This window comes from Homarus americanus, unplaced genomic scaffold (genome assembly GCF_018991925.1).
Source record: "Homarus americanus isolate GMGI-L3 unplaced genomic scaffold, GMGI_Hamer_2.0 scaffold32583, whole genome shotgun sequence".
Taxonomy (NCBI): Eukaryota; Metazoa; Arthropoda; class Malacostraca; order Decapoda; family Nephropidae; genus Homarus; species Homarus americanus.
This window is the reverse complement of record NW_024713129.1, coordinates 17764406-17786444: the sequence shown is the minus strand read 5'-3', so window position 1 is coordinate 17786444 and position 22039 is coordinate 17764406.

The following is a 22039-nucleotide window of genomic DNA, read 5'->3' as shown; positions in this document are numbered from 1 at the left end:
AAACAAAAGGTTCGATAGGATAGTGTCCGTTGGTAATTGGTAGATTAATTGTGATTTTGCATTTTTTTTATATAATTGTAATAGTTGTTCCTAAAACCATGTTCCTTCTGAGACTATTTCTGTATTTTTTATAATTAGTCATGTGTTGTGGTTTTAATTATTATTTATTTATTTATTTTCATTTGTTTTAGATTAACATTTTTATCTATTAATTCTTGTAAGTGATTTTTTTTTACCAAGGAATGCACTTTTTATCACAAACTTTAATAATACATATTGAATATAGTTTCACTTTTTATATTACTTAAGAATTATTTTTTTTACTTTATTTGGTGTAAATAGTATATTCAAGTTTCTTCTTTTGACTTTTGAACTAATTGAAAGTTGTAAGGAAAACATACTGAACTTTTTTTTTCTTCACATCGTAATAACATTTAGAGCGAGTGAAAAGGAGAGGATAAACTTAATCTCTCTTGTAAAGTTTCTAATCCTTTTCTGTGAATTTCAATTGTTGTCTGAGATAATTTTTCTTTTATTTTTTATTCCAGTTATAAAACACTTTTATAGAAATTCAACACTACGGATAATTATTCTCTGTCTCTTCTCAACTTTGCAATATCATGAATTTTAACACAAAACATAAGCACTGTGGATGATCTTTGTCGCAATCTTGGAGTGCCAGGAACAGTGAAGAAAGAGGGAGGATAAACTAATTTCTCACCATTTTAGAGTTTCATGACGAGCTGACTATATCACCATCATCTTTACTATCACAAAACACTAATGCTTACCTTTGAGATGATAGTGATATTCATATGGACAGAAAAACAAACATGGCCATTTGGTTTTGTTTGTGTACAATAATAATATAATGGAAGCCCCTCGAAATCGAGGATGGCCGGTCCAAGGGCCTCCAAGGCGTGAATATGTTTAAGGTGTAGAAGCTGTCGCCAACACAACAACCACACTCTAAGTTAACGAGTTGCATGACCCAGTGTCAAGGAATAGTCAGAGAAGACTGGACAACTCGCCAACTGCACTGGCTAACCATTACCCCGGAATACGATCCGCAAAACGATTAATATACAGGTTCCCATTTACTGCTGGGTAAACAGTCCGCTCGCCTGCGAGACGAGGATGCTTACCATTAGACCACAGGTGTACAGTTAGTATCAGTTCTTTTATCACTTATGTAACCATTATCCAGTAGAGGTGGACACATTAACAGAGGAATTGAACTGTGGTGTAAAATCAATGGGTGTAATTAGGGAGGTATATCAGTATATTTTGCCTGTCTCTCCCCCCTGTCTTTATCCCCCTCTCCTCCCTTATCTGTTCACTATCCTTCCCTTACGCCTTGCTTCATATTCTCCCTATATCTCCATCTACTCTTCTCTGTCCTGTCACCCGAAGCTCTTTCCCTTTTCTCTCCCTTATTCTCTTATTTCTCCTTCAATATTTCTCTACCATATATCATTTGCTCCTCTTTTTTGGTCTTTTCTTGATGTTATTTATGTGTTTTTATTATTTTGTAAACCTTTGGTGCCTATTTGGAACAAAGAGAAAAATTCTCTTGGAGGTAAATTGAATTTTCATGTTAATCGAGGCTGATGGTACCAGTTAAACAAATTTCTTTCCAAGTTTAAACTTTACACAATTAGCAAAATAATCTCACGATACATCCACTAATTAGTAATACTTTCCCGGAAATTTAATTCTGTATTAGAGATTCATTTAAGTCTGGTAACACGCAAATCCTGTCTGAATATAAACAGGCTGAGTCGCTGATATAAATGCCTTTAACACTTTGCAATATGTGATAAGTATTAAAGGGGTCAAGTAGTGAAGAAAGGTTACCGTCTTAGCATAAGTTTATTCTAATATTTATTTTTATTATAAACTATCATATTGTGTTGGTATTCTGACAAATTCTATGGACAAAAAACATTCACCTGGTATAAATTAGGACTAAATTTGACACAAAAGTTGATGCTATATATTGTCGAGAGTCGAGGAGAATGCTGAAGAACTATCATGTAGTCAAGTGTTTCACCATTACACCTAAATGGATTTCTGAGCAGGATTAACTAGGACAGGGGAACGTATAGGAGGACTATAAGGAGATAGTGATATCCTGCAGGCCGAATTATGACCCAGAATATCACGAGAGTTCTTCAGAAACTGTCGTTGTCGAAGAAACTTTCATCTTTAAACACAGGACGACTTGGACAGTTATAACGATGTATTCAGCAAAAAAACAAAATTCTTAAAATAACAGCATTCGTCAAAAGCCTTCAGGAGGTTTACGCTGTCTCATACTATCAACCAATGTTCTAAAATGAAGCGAGTGAATATATAACTAAAACAAAACTAAGAATAAAAATGAACATAATATTGTATAAAATAATACTGTTTGACACCAATAATGATATTAAAATCTATGAAAATGATTCATGTTATTGGTTGCCCATTTGTACACAACATCAACTCCTCTGGAAAGGTCAACATGTGTTAATATTTTCTAATTAAAGAACACTTAGATAAACACACACATTAACAGAAACCAAGTTATATACACAGATAGATACATTTACTGAATATTTATTTGTTTCCTTCTCCACATATACAAATTAAAACATACACAGAGACAGGCAGAAAAACACAACCTCACACAAACAAACATACACACAAACTACCACCAACCCCAGACAGCTCGAGAAGACAGCAAAATACGTTCATTCCAAGACTTGAGAATCTAATGAACTGCTTTAAAGTCCTTCGGAATCACCGTCAACAAAAATTGATCTCATCTCCTCTCCCCAACAGAGATTTACATCAAATGTTCCAAAGTTAGAGGTAGTTTGACGGGTTTTTTGACGTAACTTTGGCCAGATGGGCATCTTTATAGTGAGGGAAAAACGCCACAATAACCCCTGAGGGTACACGGGCCCGGATGAGGTTTGGTAATGGAAGGGTGAGAGAGAGTTTATATGATAACTTGTGCCCAGTGGTTTATGGTACTACACTATATTTCAGAGTTTCCCCAATAACAAACACTGAAAACTAACAGTATCAGAACTATCACAATATTGTGTATAATAATTTTAAATATTCGATCTCTTTTGTTTCCGTGTTGTTATGGTGTTCTGTGATATATTACACTATGATCTGGGGTTAATAAATTTAACCTAAGTAATCTAGACATTATTATATCCTACTTGCTGTTAATGTGTGGAATTAATACTTAACACATTATTTGGATATAATAATACGTACAGGGTTATAAGAACATAATTTGATTTAAAAAAATGGATAGATATTACATTTTCGTAAAGTTAAAAAAGTACAACCAAATAAGATAGATGAAAGATGATGATTTACTTTTTTTCTCAACAAAGATATAGTACTGTATAATATAGCATAGACGTTCAGCGGTAAATGAAATAACTATCGTTGTCGTTACATGACAAACCCAATTCTATGTCGTCGCAACAAGCTTCCAGGTCAGATAACCTAGTGGAGTGTGGCTGTCTATCCGACAATTTTAATTTTCGCCAGACTCCATTGAATAACATGTCCTAATATGACTGTCAGTGACATAGGGGTCAGAGAAACAATGTGCCACCTACACTCATATTCTGTTAGTGATAGTCGCCAGAGGTATCACTCCAGTAAAGTGATTGATACTGAATAACTTCATATAACGGATTTAATAAGTGAACCTGAACTGATTTTACAGGAAACAAATTATACAAATTGTGGAAATTGATGAAAGAGTATTTTACCACTTCTAAACATTTTTTTTTATTCTGTGAGATTAATCATTTCTAATTTGGAGAAATTGAAATCAAATGACTTTATTGAAGTCTGTTCATAGTGGAAAATATACCAATTTCGTTCTTGATTCTGTAAACTTAATCACAACCAATCGGGGAAAACTGATTCGTGGAGTTTGTTCATATTCCACTTCAGATCAATGTTCTTCTGTATCCACGAACCAATTTGGGGAACACAGCGTAACAGGCCATTTGTGGGAGTTTCATCGTATTTCCCATGACGACACAATTCTTTCAAATTTTCTATGTGATTCTTTATCGTGAAATACATCTTATGTAATTCAAATTCAATGATCACTCCCTTACTAAAGAAACGAATGATACAAAAATTGTGATGGATTGTTCTTAACCTCCTCCATCTTCCTTCAATTTCAAACTGCTTCGTGAGAGTAAGAATTCATTTTAAAATAGTCCAAGTTTACTATCGAATAAAACAAAGATTACACAGGTATCAGTAGTAGGTTCCTCCATGTTAAGCCATGAACAAAATAGGCGTCAAAATTAAAAAGAACCAATTTTTCCAAAGAGTTTGATGTTTAATGGGTCCAGACTTCATTTTACTGGGTTAAACAAGAAAAAAAAATGAAACGTGCAAACATACTGAACAGCCACTGGGTATCCCTCTTCTCGGACTCTTACTCTCAGGCGCTCTGAATGGTAAAGGAAGACGGTGAACATAACAAGAAAACGTTTATTTGATATGTTTCTTGAGGTCATGTATCAGTAAGTAAGTTAATATGATACTCTTCATTATCATATGATACACAAACTATAATCACACAACACATTTTATAATCATATGACACTCCCTATAATTATGTGACAATTCTTATGAACATGTAACACTAGCCATAAGCATTTAACACTTGTCATAAATATGTAACACTCACCTTAAACATGTAACACTTGTCATAAACATGTAACACTTGTCATAAACATGTAACACACGCCATAAACATGTAATACTCGTCATAAACATGTAACACTTGTCATAAACATGTAATACTCGTCATAAACATATAACACTTGTCATAAACATGTAATACTCGTCATAAACATGTAACACTTGTCATAAACATGTAATACTCGTCATAAACATGTAATATATTCTTCATAAACAAGTAACATTCGCCATCGTTCACCCGATATATCGGACAACACCGGCTCCCCAAGGATTGATCTGAAAATAATTACTAATTTTCTTAAGCCTGAAAAATAAACTCATTCCGCACAAGCTTGCGTTTTTTTTTCGTGTAAGTGTACTTACATATGTGTGATTTTATCAATATATATTGTTACCCTGTTTCTTAATTTACTTTAATATCCAGGTTCTAGGCGTAACCAAAAAAAAAGTGAAGTAAATCAAAAGGGGATAAAAATAAATAAAGTAAACCTTTAAGAATTTAATTAAATTAAATACTAACACAATAAAGAGCCTCGTAGGCTGTCACAACAAATTGATTCACTATCGAAACTTTTAAGACATAAATGATACTAAAACATCGAAACATCAAAAGAACTGCTTAAACATATAGAATAAAAATAAAGCACTGGATTACGTTAACACTGCATAAACAAATAAAATAACTAACACTGAAATTAACTATCGTGAAACAACACTGAATTACTTAAATGTAACTAAGCACTGATGGACACACAAGAGACATGAATAGGTACTCGCATGGATATACCACATTGGTGGCGACAGGAACAACACAGAAATAAAATAAAGTATAAGTAACAGGTGACGGGTGTCACTCAAAAGAACGTGGACTGAATGACAGGAGGACTGGACTGAACTCCCTCTGCTGGTGGGTACTACTGTATATATAAGGTCGGCTCCCGCCAGTGCGACACGCAGATGAAACATGGGTCGTTTAACGATGCAGATGGTCGATAGAGAAACAAAGAATGCTTGTTACAATACTAAATGAAGAAATAAGATGGGCTTGAACAAATAATGACAGTTAAAACCTTAACAGCACAGGTTAAGGTGACTAGAATATATAATAGTAAATATAACACATCATTACAGGAATAATATGGAACAACATTGAAGCATGTTATAAAAAATAATAGCAAAATACGACACGGTCGTAACAATATATATATATATATATATATATATATATATATATATATATATATATATATATATATATATATATATATATATATATATATATATATATATATATATATATTTATATATATGACTTTCAATATCCATTGTATCCTGAAAACTTTTGACTCAACACTCGACATTCACGTGGCAGCAACAAAATGGTTATTGCTATTAATCCCCAATTGATACTCAGAAAGTCTGTTGACAACACCGCCCACATTTCACATGACCTTACAGGGGCTGCTTATAGTAGCACTATATGAATGTTATTCTAAATATATATATATATATATATATATATATATATATATATATATATATATATATATATATATATATATATATATATATATATATATATATATATATATATATATATATATATATATATATGTGTGTGTGTGTGTTACTTTTTTTTGCGGAATCGGTTACTTTGCAAAATGATCGGCATGCATATTGGTAATTTTGAAAAATAACTTACAAACGGACAACCTAAACTAACCTAACATTATGGTTAGAACAGCACATAGTCCAAAGTTAAAATAAAGAACAGGACCACTTAACTGTGTATCAAGCTACACGAGCCACCCTAACCTAACCTAACCGAACCTAACCTTATTCATCCGTGAGGTTTGGTTAGTTTAGGGTGTCTGTTTGTAAGTTATTTTGCAAAATTACCAATATGCATGCCTATCATTTTGCAAAGTAACCGATTCCGCAAAAAAAAAACACGTAACATATTTACACACACTGCCCTTTCCTTAACTCCTCCTTTCCACCAGGATAAACTAACATTACTCCGCTAAAAATGCGAAGCTATGATTGTTGATGAATCCATTACTGTGAGAAGAGTGATAGTTTCAACTCGAAGAGAATGAAAAAAAAGTTGTCCATTGGAAATACATGATCGTAAATCGTCACGGCTAATGTTGACCTTAGAACCAACAGCGAGATCCCATATTCCACATCCATGGTGAAGACTCCCAGCAACATCAAATGAGAAATGAAGACTCGCGGAAACATCAGATGAGATATTAGAACTTCCTCTACCACCCTGTGTGAGCTGAGAAATCCTACCAGGACCGTATGAGCTGAGAAATCCTACCAGGACCGTATGAGCTGAGAAATCCTACCAGGACCGTGTGATAAGTGTGAAATCTGTGTACTTTGTGACCAGTCGGCGGTAGTGGCTGAGCTGTCCTTCACACATAAGTACAGTATATGTGAGGTCATGTGATACTGTCTGATAGCCCTGCCGACGCCACACACCAGATGATAGAACAGCTACAAGACCAGCACCTGTACTGAGAAAACTTCCATATATATATATAGTTGATGTGTATATTATATCCATGTTTTGTTTTATGTATTGAAAAGTTATGTTAAATGACCCGCTGCCATTATCTTCAAATGTAACTTTTATTTTCTTTGTTCGTTGTATATTTTCAGCGTTTTTGGCTGCTGTTATTATTATTACTGCACACACACACACACACACACACACACACACACACACACACACACACACACACACACACACATTGTATACTTCCGAACCCTCAAACTGTTTATGATCTTTTGAAATTCCTATAAAGCGAGGTACTGTACATCATCATACTGGCTATTTCTTTCTAGTGTGACAGAAATTCCGTGTTGATATAGCTAGTTAATTTCATTTGATCTAATTACTTTAAAGGTTTTACAACAAATAAAAGAGTATTACAATCAAACATTAACCGAGGAAGAATACTGATGTAATAATTTTCAGGAGTGGAACAAACACCCAGTGCAATATCTCATGGGATATTTAGCACGAAATTCTCACTGACTTTTGCCAAGGGACAGACTGGGAGCCGCTCAAGCCTTGTTGAGCCGCTCCACAGCCAATAAAACCTCCACAAATAAGTAATGTTTTTGTATTCCTATTCCCTGCCATCCTCTGTCTCTGTGATTCTGCATCTCTAAAATTTTGTACGTAATTTTTTTTCTTTAATGGTATTAGTGTCCTTACCTCGTCACATTTCTTTAACTGATGATGTAGACTATAGGTTTTCTGAACCTATATTTTTCTCATATACTAAATATTTCAACATAAGAACCCGCGAATTGAGTTGTAATATCGAGTGTTGTTTTTACTCTGAATATATTCTGTTTGCTAACATAATGATTAATGGTCTCTATTCAGTACGTAGAGTTGAAACAAAGGAAGGAGTAGGATAATCAGAGGAATGAGACGGTAGATCTGAGTGTCGCCTTGTCATAAGAGGGCAGGAGGTCACTAGATCATCACTCCAGCTGGTATAGAGGTGACGGCAGGTCATTACATTCACTGACGTTTTGGCAGGTCATCACTCCCACAGGTGTCCCCAGGTGAACACAGGTCAATACTCTTATGTGTGTTGTAGAGTGATGACAAAATGTTAGGAATTACTTGTGTCTCTATTCTTCCATGTGCCCTAGATGGTAGCTGGAACAATTAGTATTTCTTTCAACTTTGTAAATCACACAAATAAGATGACTAAATTTATGTTGTCCATTGTGTGTGTGTGTGTGTGTGTGTGTGTGTGTGTGTGTGTGTGTGTGTGTGTGTGTGTGCGTGCGTGCGTACACGCGTGCGTTAAGCTGAATAGGGATAATCGCCGATTAAACTTTAAAAGGCATTTTTGCCAAATAAGGGTAACTTGATTTTTTTATTGTTATAGCTTAATTAAATTTAATTTGTTTACCAGGTATTGCCACCAGTACGTTTCAATTATTACCCAATACTTTAAGTATCAAGTCTGGACGAGCATATCCTACACTATATGGCAATAAATTTTCACCTTTACAGGTCATCCAAATTGTCAATAAAGGTAAACACACACACACACACACACACACACACACACACACACACACACACACACACACACACACACAGAGGATGTGCTTTATGACCACCGTTAGCCTCTGAGTTACCCCTTCAACTTTCAGCCTCGTAGAGGCCAGTGGCTAGTCCGAGGATCCACCCTCCATTCCTGGCGTCATTCCCAGTTCGTGATGCTAAGGCGGCTGTATCCCCAGCAGCTGACTCCACTCCTAACACATTTCAGCAAACCAGCGCGATGTGGCCAGAGAGGATCCGACTGTGACCTAGCTTAGGGCCACATTAAGACTCGTTCGATATCCAGTGTTTATTCAGTTAAGGATAGCAGTTAGGCTTGTGTCATTATCCAACAGAAAGGCAAATATTTCACCCGGGGATAAGTGCGGGCAGCAGCTGGTGAGGCTCCACCCGGACTACTCACAGAGCGCTGGTCCTTCCTAGCACTTCTGGGGTCGAATTTCATACAAATGTAAATCAAGTACAGTAGATTGCAGCCACTCACGCACACGTGATAAGACCCGGTCTAAACATAGCATTACCCAGACTAAATTAAATTTGTCCACGAGACCTTTGTGTCTTATTTGTCGATGATGTTATGACCTTGAGATGAGTTTTGTCTATGAAATTTAAAAACCAAAACGAGGAAGCTCATTCAGAGATGCACTCATCAAGAAAGAAGAAAATTATAGGAACATTTCACAGGGCTAGAAATAAACACCTGTGCAGTATACGCATACATGTTCTTTAAACTCTACAGACGGCATTATTTATTTTACTGATTTGCTGGATATACCTTACCTCTCAACTCCTGTGTTAAGGGTCACTGTTTACGAGAACCCAAGTGTAAATGGCTACTCAACTTTACAGGTGGGGAAAGTGATGTGGTTGAGTGCAATGTCGGCCACACTGTTTCCTTGTGTACCAAAAGGCCGAACACTGTCCCTGGATTATACTATATACACATACTAATTCGTATTAAAATGTATAGGTTTCTGTCAATACCTGGCTTATAGTTGAGAGTTATATAGGTTTTTTTATCTGTCTTTTTTGTGCTGTTAATTCAAGTGTAATTAATAATAAAAAGCAACATTGAACAAGGTATTAATCAATTATATATACTGTATATATACCAGATATTGACAAGGATCGATAGAATTTTGGACAGTAACGGTACATATTTGTACATTAACTACCACCCTAGAGCATAGCTATTGTTATAGTCTCCCTCATTGTTATCCTGCTAAACCTTCAACAATAGCAGTGATGGACCCTACTCCCCCGTCTCTTTATGCACCCTACTGTCCAAACCAGGAACCCGTCACTGATGCTTACGGGCCAGTCTTTAGAGCCCTCAAAATCTCTCTTGTGTCCATCAGTGCTGTAAATAAAATTCATTTGTGTCTACAATGCCCTTGATATTTGGTAGTTAAACCTCTCTAAGGCGAAATACTGAGATTTATATACTTTAATCATTCGTCAAAGGGTTTGGTAAACTGGCCAGCAATAGCATATCAACGGAAGCTTTCAAAATTTATAAGAGATATTGTTAAATAAATCCCATATGTCTATAATGTTGGTAATCATAAGCATAGCAGATCACAAAGATTATCCTCTTTTCAGATATGAGAGGGAAATTTTTGTGCCTTTCAATAGAGGGGAAGACTAAAGATATTCTTACCAATAGAAATCGGAATAAGGATTACACAGATAGCCTTGAGGAATACGTGAAATCTTTGTTGTTGAGCGAACCAGGTAGCTATACGGAGGCGGCTCTGTGCTGGAGGGTATTATGTTCTTATAAAGGAAGCATTGAGTGTAGAGAAAACATTATTTCAACATTCTCCTGATGGGTGCACACAAATAGTCACACAAAAGATCCACCGAACAAACAGACAACATGAATATATATTACCTTCAGCAGGCAGAGGGATAAAATCAATATATAAAAGGGTACAAGCGAATTTAAACACACACACACACACACACACACACACACGTTGTTGCGTAAGTTTATGTTTCTAGTACAAGTCAGTCACCAATATATGTGAAACAGTGTAGTAGAGAGAACTGTATCTCTTATAAATTATTATATTGGGACGATTATTGTAATTTCTAATCTATTTACCCGCTGAAAGACCTTAGTTGTCATAGTATAGTTATTACATAATAATAAAATCACTTGTCATACCGAAGAGATGGTCTGCGTGGTAAATCGAAATCATAAGGAATTTTCGGTGGCAGATTTAATCGGTAGGATTGCTACTTTTAAACATGATTCCAATGTACTGCTGCGGCTATGAGACCCAAACCATGTGTGGGTTTAGTTTTATAATATATAGTGTATATATTGATAAATTATATACCATCTTGAGTCTCCCCTTAAAATAGAAAAAAAAGTTGGACTCAAAATATGGTCACTGGCCGACCTGAGACCCCCGGAGGCCACAGTTTCCTAGCCCTTGCTCTAAATATTTTATTACTGATGACTGGCATATATCTCCGTGACACGTAACATCAAAATTGCAGTAGCCACTCAACCTCTCTCCTTCATATTATTTGATGTCTTCTCTGGATACATACATTACAGTTACCAAGGTGTGATAATATGAAGCAAAAATGTGTCCTCAATTTTAAGGCATCATAACACATTATTCTTTTCCTAAATTAAAAAGTTTTTGGGAACGAAAATTGTGCGACTGTGCTAATAAATTCTGCTGTTTTACCCCTTTACTGTCTAGGAAGGTGCGAGATGCAGAAAACTGAGTGAAGTCACTGTCACTCCCGCGAAGCCAACAGTGAAAGTGGATAAGTTATGTCTTAGTCACCATGGTCGCGGCACTGTTAGAGATATAACATTTCTAAATTAACTGGGAGACAGGAAAGTAACAGATATTTTAATTTGATGTTCGCAAACGAAATCTGAACCACACTATAGAAATCCTAGTCTAAAGATGTAGCTCGAGAGAATGATCACAAGAGACAATAATTTAGACAGACATGGTCTTCTGAGATACCGAACCTACTGTATCGGCAACATAGTATCCTTTAAGGTGCTCCTCGGATTGAAAATATCATATTATTATTTTTGTTTATAATTCTCTTTTAGCGGCCGCCTCCATATTTCTGAATGAAGCAGGGAAAGGGTGTGAGATTAACTTGACAGACTTGTGAGGAAAATTGAGAGATAGAAAGATGACTAATTTGTTTCACACAACCTTGCTCCTCCTTCAGTGGTAAATCCATAGCCACAGAGACATACAGTACGGTATTTATTTTAATATTTGGTCGTTGATAACTACCCAATTAAACACTTTAGCTGTCAAAGCGCTGTGACACATTCTAACATTAACAGTTAATCGGTTATGTGGATGAGGATTTATTTATGCCAATTATTCGAGGAAAGATACAGCTTTATACCTGTCAGTTAGATGCTCTCTGTGTGTTACTTGTTGATGAGGCTGCCGCTGCTCTGGTAGAAGTAATCAAGATTATGTCTAATTTGAAAATCAGATGAGATGTGTGGCACTGGCAAAGGATAACTGGAAACTGGTGGTGATAGAGTGGTCCACATGTCACACGTAGTTCTATATAAGCTTTTATGACAGAAACTCTCCATCGATAGGAAAAAGTGTTTGGTTACGCTTATCTGGTAATGTGACAACGGTCAAAAGTAATACAGCAATAGCTTAGTTATTTCTGATCTAAGCTTGGTAAAAAAGCTTTGGTTATCACTTACTGATATTAATTGGAGATCATTTTTTTTGCTCGATCATGTTGAGCCACAGCGAGAAGAAGTAAAAACCACCTTTATGTACCTGTACTTTATAACATTCTCAGTGTCATCCCGAGCTTCTGTTGATACAAATGCTCAGCAAGATGTACTCATACATATTAATGCCGCGAGTCAAAAGAAGAAAGAAAAAAGTCTTGTACTTATTTACTTAGATCACTGTCGAGTGTTATGGTATTTTACTTTCCCATTTTTGACTGTTCTTTAGGCGAGCTTATACTGTGATGCTATTTGTACCCTCTCTGTTCTCCCATGGAATCAGTCAGCTCGTGGGCTGTAGAAAATACGATAGGTAGGAGCAATCAGTGACTTCATTTCCTTATTTCTATATTTTTTTTAGAGCTTACAAGTTGAAACCTAAATTAGAACATCAGGGGATCTACAACATGACGAAGATAATTATATCTAGACGCACAGTGATATATGTTGCCAGTGAAGGAATTAATTGGCTTGTCAGCGTGTCAACCTAACAAGATTGATCTGACATTGAGGTTCGCCAGTCTCTGTTTAGCTGACAATGGAACGGATTTACTGACACGAAGTATTTCTACACGGATATGACAATGTTACGTGTCTCTAATTCGTTGATACACTGTTCCTTATCCTCAAGATGTTCCACTGAGGTACTATAATTACTGTACTACCGGTTTGACACGTAATAAAGGACCTGCCGGGCATAGTTCTCTGCGTAACATTTAGTGACTCGTTGTTTTATAGTCTTTACAGCTCCTCCTAGTGTGCGAATTACGGGTGGCAGGATATTATGTCCACTTATGACGATTTTATAGTCAGTTCTAGTAGGACATTGACACTCAAATTCCATCCTAGCACACCTGCCAAGTCATGTATTGATTGATTGATACGTTTATTGAGATACAAAAAACATTAATACATCTCAAAGGGATGAAGTGACATAAGTCATCCCCACCCCAGTCCAGGAATGTCCCTCTCAGGACTCACATAAATCCCTAATATTTCATATAATCAGTTATAGTACATAGTTATATTCTAGATGCAAAATTTCTATATTTCTTTAATATTTCATCTATTTTCCTATTTTTAAACATCCACTCTATTTGCATGGGGACATTATTTATATGGGCATTTCTATATACATTAAGCAATGGGCATTCCAGTATATAATGTGGCAGGGTATGGGATCTGGATGTTCTACAAACTCTACATTCTTTATCCTGTTCACTTCTCTCAGCTCCAAGTTCCCAATAATATTTATATCCTAATCTTAACCTCATATACACTGAATCTTTCCACCTACCTCCTATCTTTCCCATATGTAAATTTTGTGTTCATGAGAACATGATGGTAATGTTTCATTGTTTCACTTTTCTCGTATATTTCATTCCTTTTGAAATTATCTTCTATTGATTGTATTTTCCGTAATTTGCTCCTTAATTGTTTCAAGGTTTTAGTACATATTATGTCGATCTCGGCCTTTTCCGTGGCTCTTTTTGCTATTATATCTACTGCTTCATTAAGACCAATGCCTACATGTGAAGGGACCCATACAAATTGAACATTATGGCCATTTTTCCTTATTGTATTTACTAATTTTCTACATGAACCAATAATGTGTTCAAAGACTGGACTCCCACTGTTCAAAGAATCCAAAGCTGCCCTACTATCAACAAAAAAATATGCATCTTTATACCTCTTTACAACATTTTCCAATCCTACTAACATTGCATATAACTCAGCTTGTGTTGATGAAATAAAACTGCTCAACCGAAGTCCAATTTTGATGTCATCATTTCCTTGTTCTGTGTACTGTCTTATAAGGATCCCGCACCCTGCCCTGCCACTTGACATAACTGAACCGTCACAATATACATGCAATGTGTTTATTTTAGGCAAATTACTAATCTTATTCCCATATAAAGCCCTTAACTGTCCTGGTTCATGTAATGATTTCTTCATTGTGAGAGGCACTATGTCTAACTCTACTTCTCGTTCTTCCCAGGGTGGATTCTTACAACTCTTCTGAACAGCTGTACACCAGTCTGCCAGATTACATTTTTTAATAATATTTACTAATCCATTCATGTATCCTCTCTTGCCTTGCCTGCAGAAGGTCCTTTTATCTTTTAAACCATCATTTATATCTTGTACAAATTTACCCCCACTGTTCCCTCTCATTAATCGAACTGCTGCAACTGTATTAATTTCATTGACCCTCTGTGAAATGCTCTGTAACCCTAGTTCCATTTTCATTATCTCAATCATTGCATTCTTTTGACACCCTAAAATTATTCTCATTGCTTCATTTTGCATGATCTCAAGCTTCCGTAGCCTTCCTTCACCAGTACAAGAGAGGACAGGTGCTGCATAGTCTATAAGTGATCTGATGGTAGAAATACACATCATTCTCAGTATGGGTACCCCAGCACCTTTACCACAACATGCTAGAGCCTTCAAGGGCTGTAATCTTGCTCTACATTGAGTGAGGACATGATATATTTCTGCCTCTTTACTTTCACTAGTAAAGCCAATATACATTCCTAAATATTTATACTTTGACACTTTCTCAACAATTTTTCCATTTAGAAAAACGGATTCAGTTCCTCTTCCTTTACATTCACACTTGGTTTTTTCTTCATTGATAACTAAGCCCATCTTTTGAGAAAGAACACTAAAATTATTTAATGCAATCTGCAAATTTTTTACAGAGTTTCCTTGAAATAAGATGTCATCTGCATAAATGATGGTTACAACTCCTTTGGGATATTTGTGTGAGGCTATCTTGTTCATTAACACATTAAATAACATTGGACTCAATACTCCCCCTTGGGGAGTGCCTAGTTCAAGTGCTCTTTCCTCAGACAAACATCCCTGATACCATACACAGATTCTCCTTCCATGCAAGTAGTCACCTATCCAGTGTAACAACTTTCCTGATACCCCTAGAGCAGCCAGTTCATTCATAACTACTTCACTGTGAGCTTTATCATATGCTCCTTGTAAATCCACAAAAACTCTACATCTGTCTGCATCATTTGATAAACATTTTATAACACAGTCTGAAGTACATTTCCCTTCAAAAAACAAAAACAAATAAATTACAAGATAGATTTTCCCCCACAATATATACAAGCCTGTTTAATAATACTCTCTCCACCAAGTCATGTAGTTAATTCTTAGTTACCTCTGAATCCAACAAAAGCAACCGTAATTTATCTCTGCTCAAGTGATAGTGTATTTTGCAACGAATATAACTTATCAGCTGCAGATTTAAGCTTTTATGTACCAATCCTCAGTTAGAAAATTTACGATAATCTGCTAAATTATTTTTAGTTTATCTGTAAGAAATGAAATTCATTTGAAAAGTTTAGTTGTCAACGGATGTGATTTTGTTTATTACGATTTGTTTAAAGACTGTTTTTGTTTGTTTAATTTCTTTCCTATATGCAGATTAAAAGAATCATATACACGTTAAACTCATTTATGTAAATTAAGTTGTTTTATTGACAGTGTCAACTACAAAATACACATTTATGTTTGGCCACTTAAAAATTCAGTATCTAAACTTGGTTTTCGTGGAGGATGACTTACAGGATTTAGTCATTTTTTGTGATGAAAAAATTAACTCTGTTGAACCGCATTCGAGTTTTATGTAGCGTCCATTAGTTTGTGTTGGATGGTAATTAATTCTTGAAAATTCTCATGAAATGAGCAATTAAAAAACTCACTTAAAACGGCGAAAATTTCTCCCCACAAACATCGCGTTTTAGCGGCGCTCTCACCATAGTATTTAGGTATACTTTTGATGCTGTTCTTTCATCTCTGTTTTTTGTAGCGGATGAAAAGTTTAACTGGCGATCGTTCCTCGTATTCCTGTGGGGTAAAGCTGCGGTTGTATACACATGTGATATCAAACCTTGACAAGAAAAACAAGTACAAACAGCGAACGACCACCGCTCTATTCCGTGTTAAGCTTTTGGACTGGCGGCTCGGGACAGTACTTGGTGAGACGACTGGACGAGCACTAAAGATACTAAAGGAAATCAGCCATGAAAATCATTCAATTGGAATAAAACGAAATTAATAAAAAACTGAAATTGAAAATAAATTTAAAAGGAAGCGAAACAAAATGAAATTAAAATAAAATGAAATGAGAATGAAATCCATGTGATGCAGTCTTTGACCCTCATTTTACTGATACAATAAGACTCAGTCTCTGGAATAATCATTGAGCTTCATGCAACAGAGTTATCTGATCCCTCTTCGGGTCTTAATTGCACCTTCAGGTCTCGAGTACATAAGTGACTGTGAAGTAACCCTCTAATTAAAGAGGAATGCAAGACAGTGCTACATGCTTCTCTCATACGGTATTACCTTTTGATATCACAAACTTTTTGTCGACAGAATCCTATATTATTTTGTATCAGATTCAGAACAAAGTCATATGGCAAGAGTACAATAAATGCACTGATATTAGATACCGATGGGTGACGGATATGTGGGCGTGTTAACGAGAGAGAGAGAGAGAAGGGGGACGAAGATGAAACAAGACCAGTGTAAGGGCGGTAACGAGCGTGATGGTTGTCCGCTGCTCGTTTGCTTGTTCGCGGCCCCACTAGGGGGGGTAGACGGAGGTGACAAGGTCTCTGCTGCTTCGTCACACATCAGACACTACCCAGCCGTCAACACAGCTGTACTTGCACCCTGCTGTTCGATTACAATTTTGGTTGTGTTCTCATCTGAGGCTCCTGGGGTTCGTGGGCTGATTCCCCAGTCCTTCACGATTTGGCTGTCAATCTCCGGACACCTGCTCCAGCTACTACCGCGGCTGCCACGTCATCGCCACTTCCTCCACGCCCTATCCACCATCTGTTCCCTGGCGTCTCTCCTGTGTGGCAAGACATCGCCCCCCAACGCCGGCGCCAAGTGAGGAAACTGCCCTGGACCTTACCCCTGAGCGTGGACCACCGCGTTAACATATAATTGTTTGACTCCCGTAATTGTTTGACTCCATTAATTGTTTGACTCAATTTATTGTTTGACTCTCGTAATTGTTTATTTGATATTTGTGTGAGTGATGTCAATTATTGTGATTATTTTCGTAGTAAAGAGATGTCAATCTCTACCGGTTGTTTGTTGCCCCTTGGAAGCCCATGGTTCTTGACTTTCCTTTTATAAGATCCTCATTTGGCTGGCAAAGGATATATATCCCAAAGCCCAGGCCTTTACAACCAGAAACAGGGGAAAATTCATATAGTATATGATTTTAAACTCTTTTTACTGAAAGTGTTCAAACTTCTCACCTGTCAACTTGATCCATTTTGTTGGAGACCTCATCACCAATGAAATAATTTTGGTGATAAATTATAATGAATACTATATAATTTGTATAATTTTTACTATTGTTATTATTGAGAAGAGTCACTTAAGAGAAAATTAGTGACAAAATTGAATCCAACTTTTCAGTAAATTAGTTTAGAATACTGTATGAGAAAGGCGCTTAACTATGATCTTTAATGCACTATTTTGATACCCGAGTGTGACCTTCCCTGGTGGCAATGACATCAACATGAGTCAGATATTAGCATATGAGAAGCATTGTTCGAAGCAATTTATCCTTGAATACACCAACAATAATTGATATTTTAATCCATCCAGCCATCCATCAATACATTCATCCATTTATCTCTACCTATCAGTGGGTATATACATAAAACTATGCATATTATGTATACTGTAATCACATGAACACAAAGTGAACGAAACAATCGCAACAGCTTCGCAGTTTATACATACATACATACATACATACATAACCAATAGTTTCTGCTTTTGACCAAAAAAAAAAGTAGTACGATATAAAGAACTGATTAAACTTGAGATCAGACATGAAAGATTGATTAATTTTTCAGCTCTGTTCAGGTCACACAGTATCTGGTCAAACTAATCAACGCTGGTCAACACTGGTCAACACTCAAGATATACAGCAGGTATAGCCCTACAGTAAACGTCAACACCTGTGTCAGATACCGCATTGAGAAGTATTTTTAGAATCTCAGCTTGTAAATCTTTAGTAGAATTGGTTTTTATATGACTCTCAAAACTTGTGATTTAAGATAAAATAGTCGAGTCTTGGAGTTTATTTTATGTGTTAAAGTTAATGAGATACCAGAGAGACTCCTAGGAAAATACTCCTGTGAGTGAATAAAATAGTTTTAAAATCATGTCTACAGATCACCACTCATAGTTGTGTCTTACGTTGCATAATGAAGAAAACGCTGGAGATAAGTCAATTTATTAAAAAATATATTTACAGAATATTGATGATAGAAATATAATCTTTATGGTACATAATGAATAATGAATGCTGTCTTTCCTAGCTCCATCGGGGTTAAAGAGTAGATCGTTGGTCACTGTACACACACACACACACACACATATACACATATATATATATATATATATATATATATATATATATATATATATATATATATATATATATATATATATATATATATATATATATATATATATATATATAATCATATAGATCCATAATGGAAACGTGGACAAGATAAATCTTGATAAAACCACACAGGAAAAGGAAAGCACAGGAGCACCGCACCTTAGCTTTCGTCTGAGGATGTCTGGAATAAAGACGAAAGTTAAGGGGTCCAATGCTTCCCCAGTGTGCTTTTATCAAGATATAAACTGGAGGTATTGGAAGGTTTCTACACGTTTCATAGCATATGTCAATAAAAGATTTTCGGAAATAACTGATCTATGACCTTCACCTCTTGATTTCATTAACATGGGACGGTGAGGGAATAATGTGATTAATCTCTGTCCATATATTTTCTCACTATGACAGAAGATTGTTTGCATAAACCACTATTCTGACAAACAGACAGGTTCTGTCGGTGTACTGATGGACAGACTGACAGGTGAACAAGCCTGCTTGGAGGGTGGCGCAGCACTCATACTTTACCCTCTGCCAAACTCAGGTAATGATGCAAAAACACTCAAATATCATTCACTCGGAAACACACTCACTGTGTGCCGGTGTAATTGCTCCCTCTGGCCAACTTACTGAAGAATGCCGAGGCCATCAGGAGTAAATCTGTCTCGCATTAGCAGTTGGCTGGGCGGATTTTTTTTTTCATGATGGACACAAATGAGAAGGAGAAAGAAAGAGAGAGAAAGCTGGAAGATTGATGGAGGAATGGCTAAATATCATATGTGTGAGAAGAAAGGATACTCTTAAAATGGTGGTATAAATATATATTTTTGTCAAATTGTGTTGGACTTGTTGAAATATATCATCCAACACACATGAACTGTGACCTTACTGTGTGTGTGTGTGTGTGTGTGTGTGTCCTTTGATATGGCTGTTTGAAGATATGAACTTAAAACTGTTGTCTTGCTAGTACAGTAGTAGGGATCATACTGGCAGAGGATTTCAGTGACAACTTTCCATCCACGATTTTTATTTATTTTTTTTAAATTATCCTTCATATAGTTAGTTCTCTCTGTGGATTAACTTCTGATCTTTGAACTTATGGTAAATATTTTTTGAGGGAGTAGATTTTTCTATACAATATACTAATGACTAAAAGGGTTCACCAGTGATTGACTTCTCCCCATCTAATATTCAACAGGGTTAAGGACTGCAGGTGCCGATAGTGTTCAAGGCTGATATTCGACATTTAGAGAATGTACAGCCCTTGGGTTAAGCATAAACAAATAATGCGAACCAACCAACCATCACGAGTAAATAGGTTCATTTAGTGATTTCCAGCCGGTAAAGGATCTCGACGATCCATAGAAAAAAACCCAAAGCGTTCAATTACTTCCACCACAAATATAACGACAAAAAAGCATCAACGTTAATTGGGAACTCGTCTTTTTTTACCTGCGGGTCGACAAACAGTGACCCGCATCATGATTCCAAAGATATCTGGCCAAAGTTTTCCTAACTGGCAGCTGTGAGTCACGTGTTTCTAAAATGACAACCTCAGCGAACTTCTATAAGCTCTAGATATGTATATAAGGGAAAAAGATACTCAAGAAAAAACAAAATCAAATACATGTTCATACATATTGACTCAGGTTCAAAAGTCTCTTCTCATCGCAGATACAAATTGGAATTGAATTTAGCTATGAGATCTGAATGACATGGTAGATGAAAGAGACGGAGGAACACATATTGCTTTATCTTGGTATATGATCGTGTGTGTGTGTGTGTGTGTGTGTGTGTGTGTGTACCACTTCCAAATATATAATAATCTACAATTCAAAACTGGAAAAAGTAATGGAACTAAATATACAAGGCAGTTGGACTCAGTTCATGAAAATCAATCAGGCAAAATCGGAAGAAAAAAATCAAGATGGATTGGAAAAAAAAAAGTATGGACACTAACCATTTCATCCAAAATCATATACCGAAACCTGAAACACCTTGAAAAAGTTTGGCAAGATCCGTTCAAAGCAAAACTCGTAGAACCAAGAAAAGAAACGAGTGGCTGAGATCTGAAATTAGAATACAAGAGCTTATATTACTTCATGGTGTAGGAATTGAAATTACGGTTATTTTAAGTGATGATAATAAGACACTCCAACAGTGGACCGACTGGGCCCAAGAGTTAAGGAGAATAACAGCAGATAGGTCAGTGATATCATGAAATCCAGATGAAGATTATAGATATATAAATATTTCATATCCTAAACAAACACGTATTTTATAGTTCGTGAGTCCCAGTCACCCAGTGAACTATAGTTGTACCGCAGGTACTGTCACAACATATAATTTTCTTCCGATTCTTTCGTACACTTTAGAGTCACTATTGCTGCTTACGGTGGCGTATCGAGTATATATAACGGAAAAGCGCTTTATCCGGACAATGTATTAGCAATGCGCGCTAGTATCATCCTCTCAGCTCTCAAAGATGCCATTACACTTCGTCATGTAACAATGGCATTGCTCCACAGCCATTTCAGGAGGCAATAAAGCTTTAATAGAGCATACAAATGCCGTTTGCACAATAATAGGGTTGTCTTTATCTCTCATTTCCGAAAAAGTTTAGCGGGGAAATGGAATTTAATGTCTTGCGTGCCAGTTATTACAATGCACCGCTGAAAAACGGCACTGCTATTTTCCACCAACATCAAGACTTAAATTCTAATAAGTACTAAAGGAACATTCCTCGAGTTACACAGCATTTCCAGGACAGTTTTGACGAATATGACAAAAGGTACCATGGAATATATTGCTCGCATACTACAAAGATCTATTGGCCAGTTCTTTCTTCATTAATAAAAAGCGATTTCACGTAATTGGAATTAAATTAATAAATAGATAATTATAGGCGATATCGATGGCTTTAGTGTGTGTGTGTGTGTGTGTGTGCGCGCGTGCATGAGAGAGAGCACTTGAGGATATCACT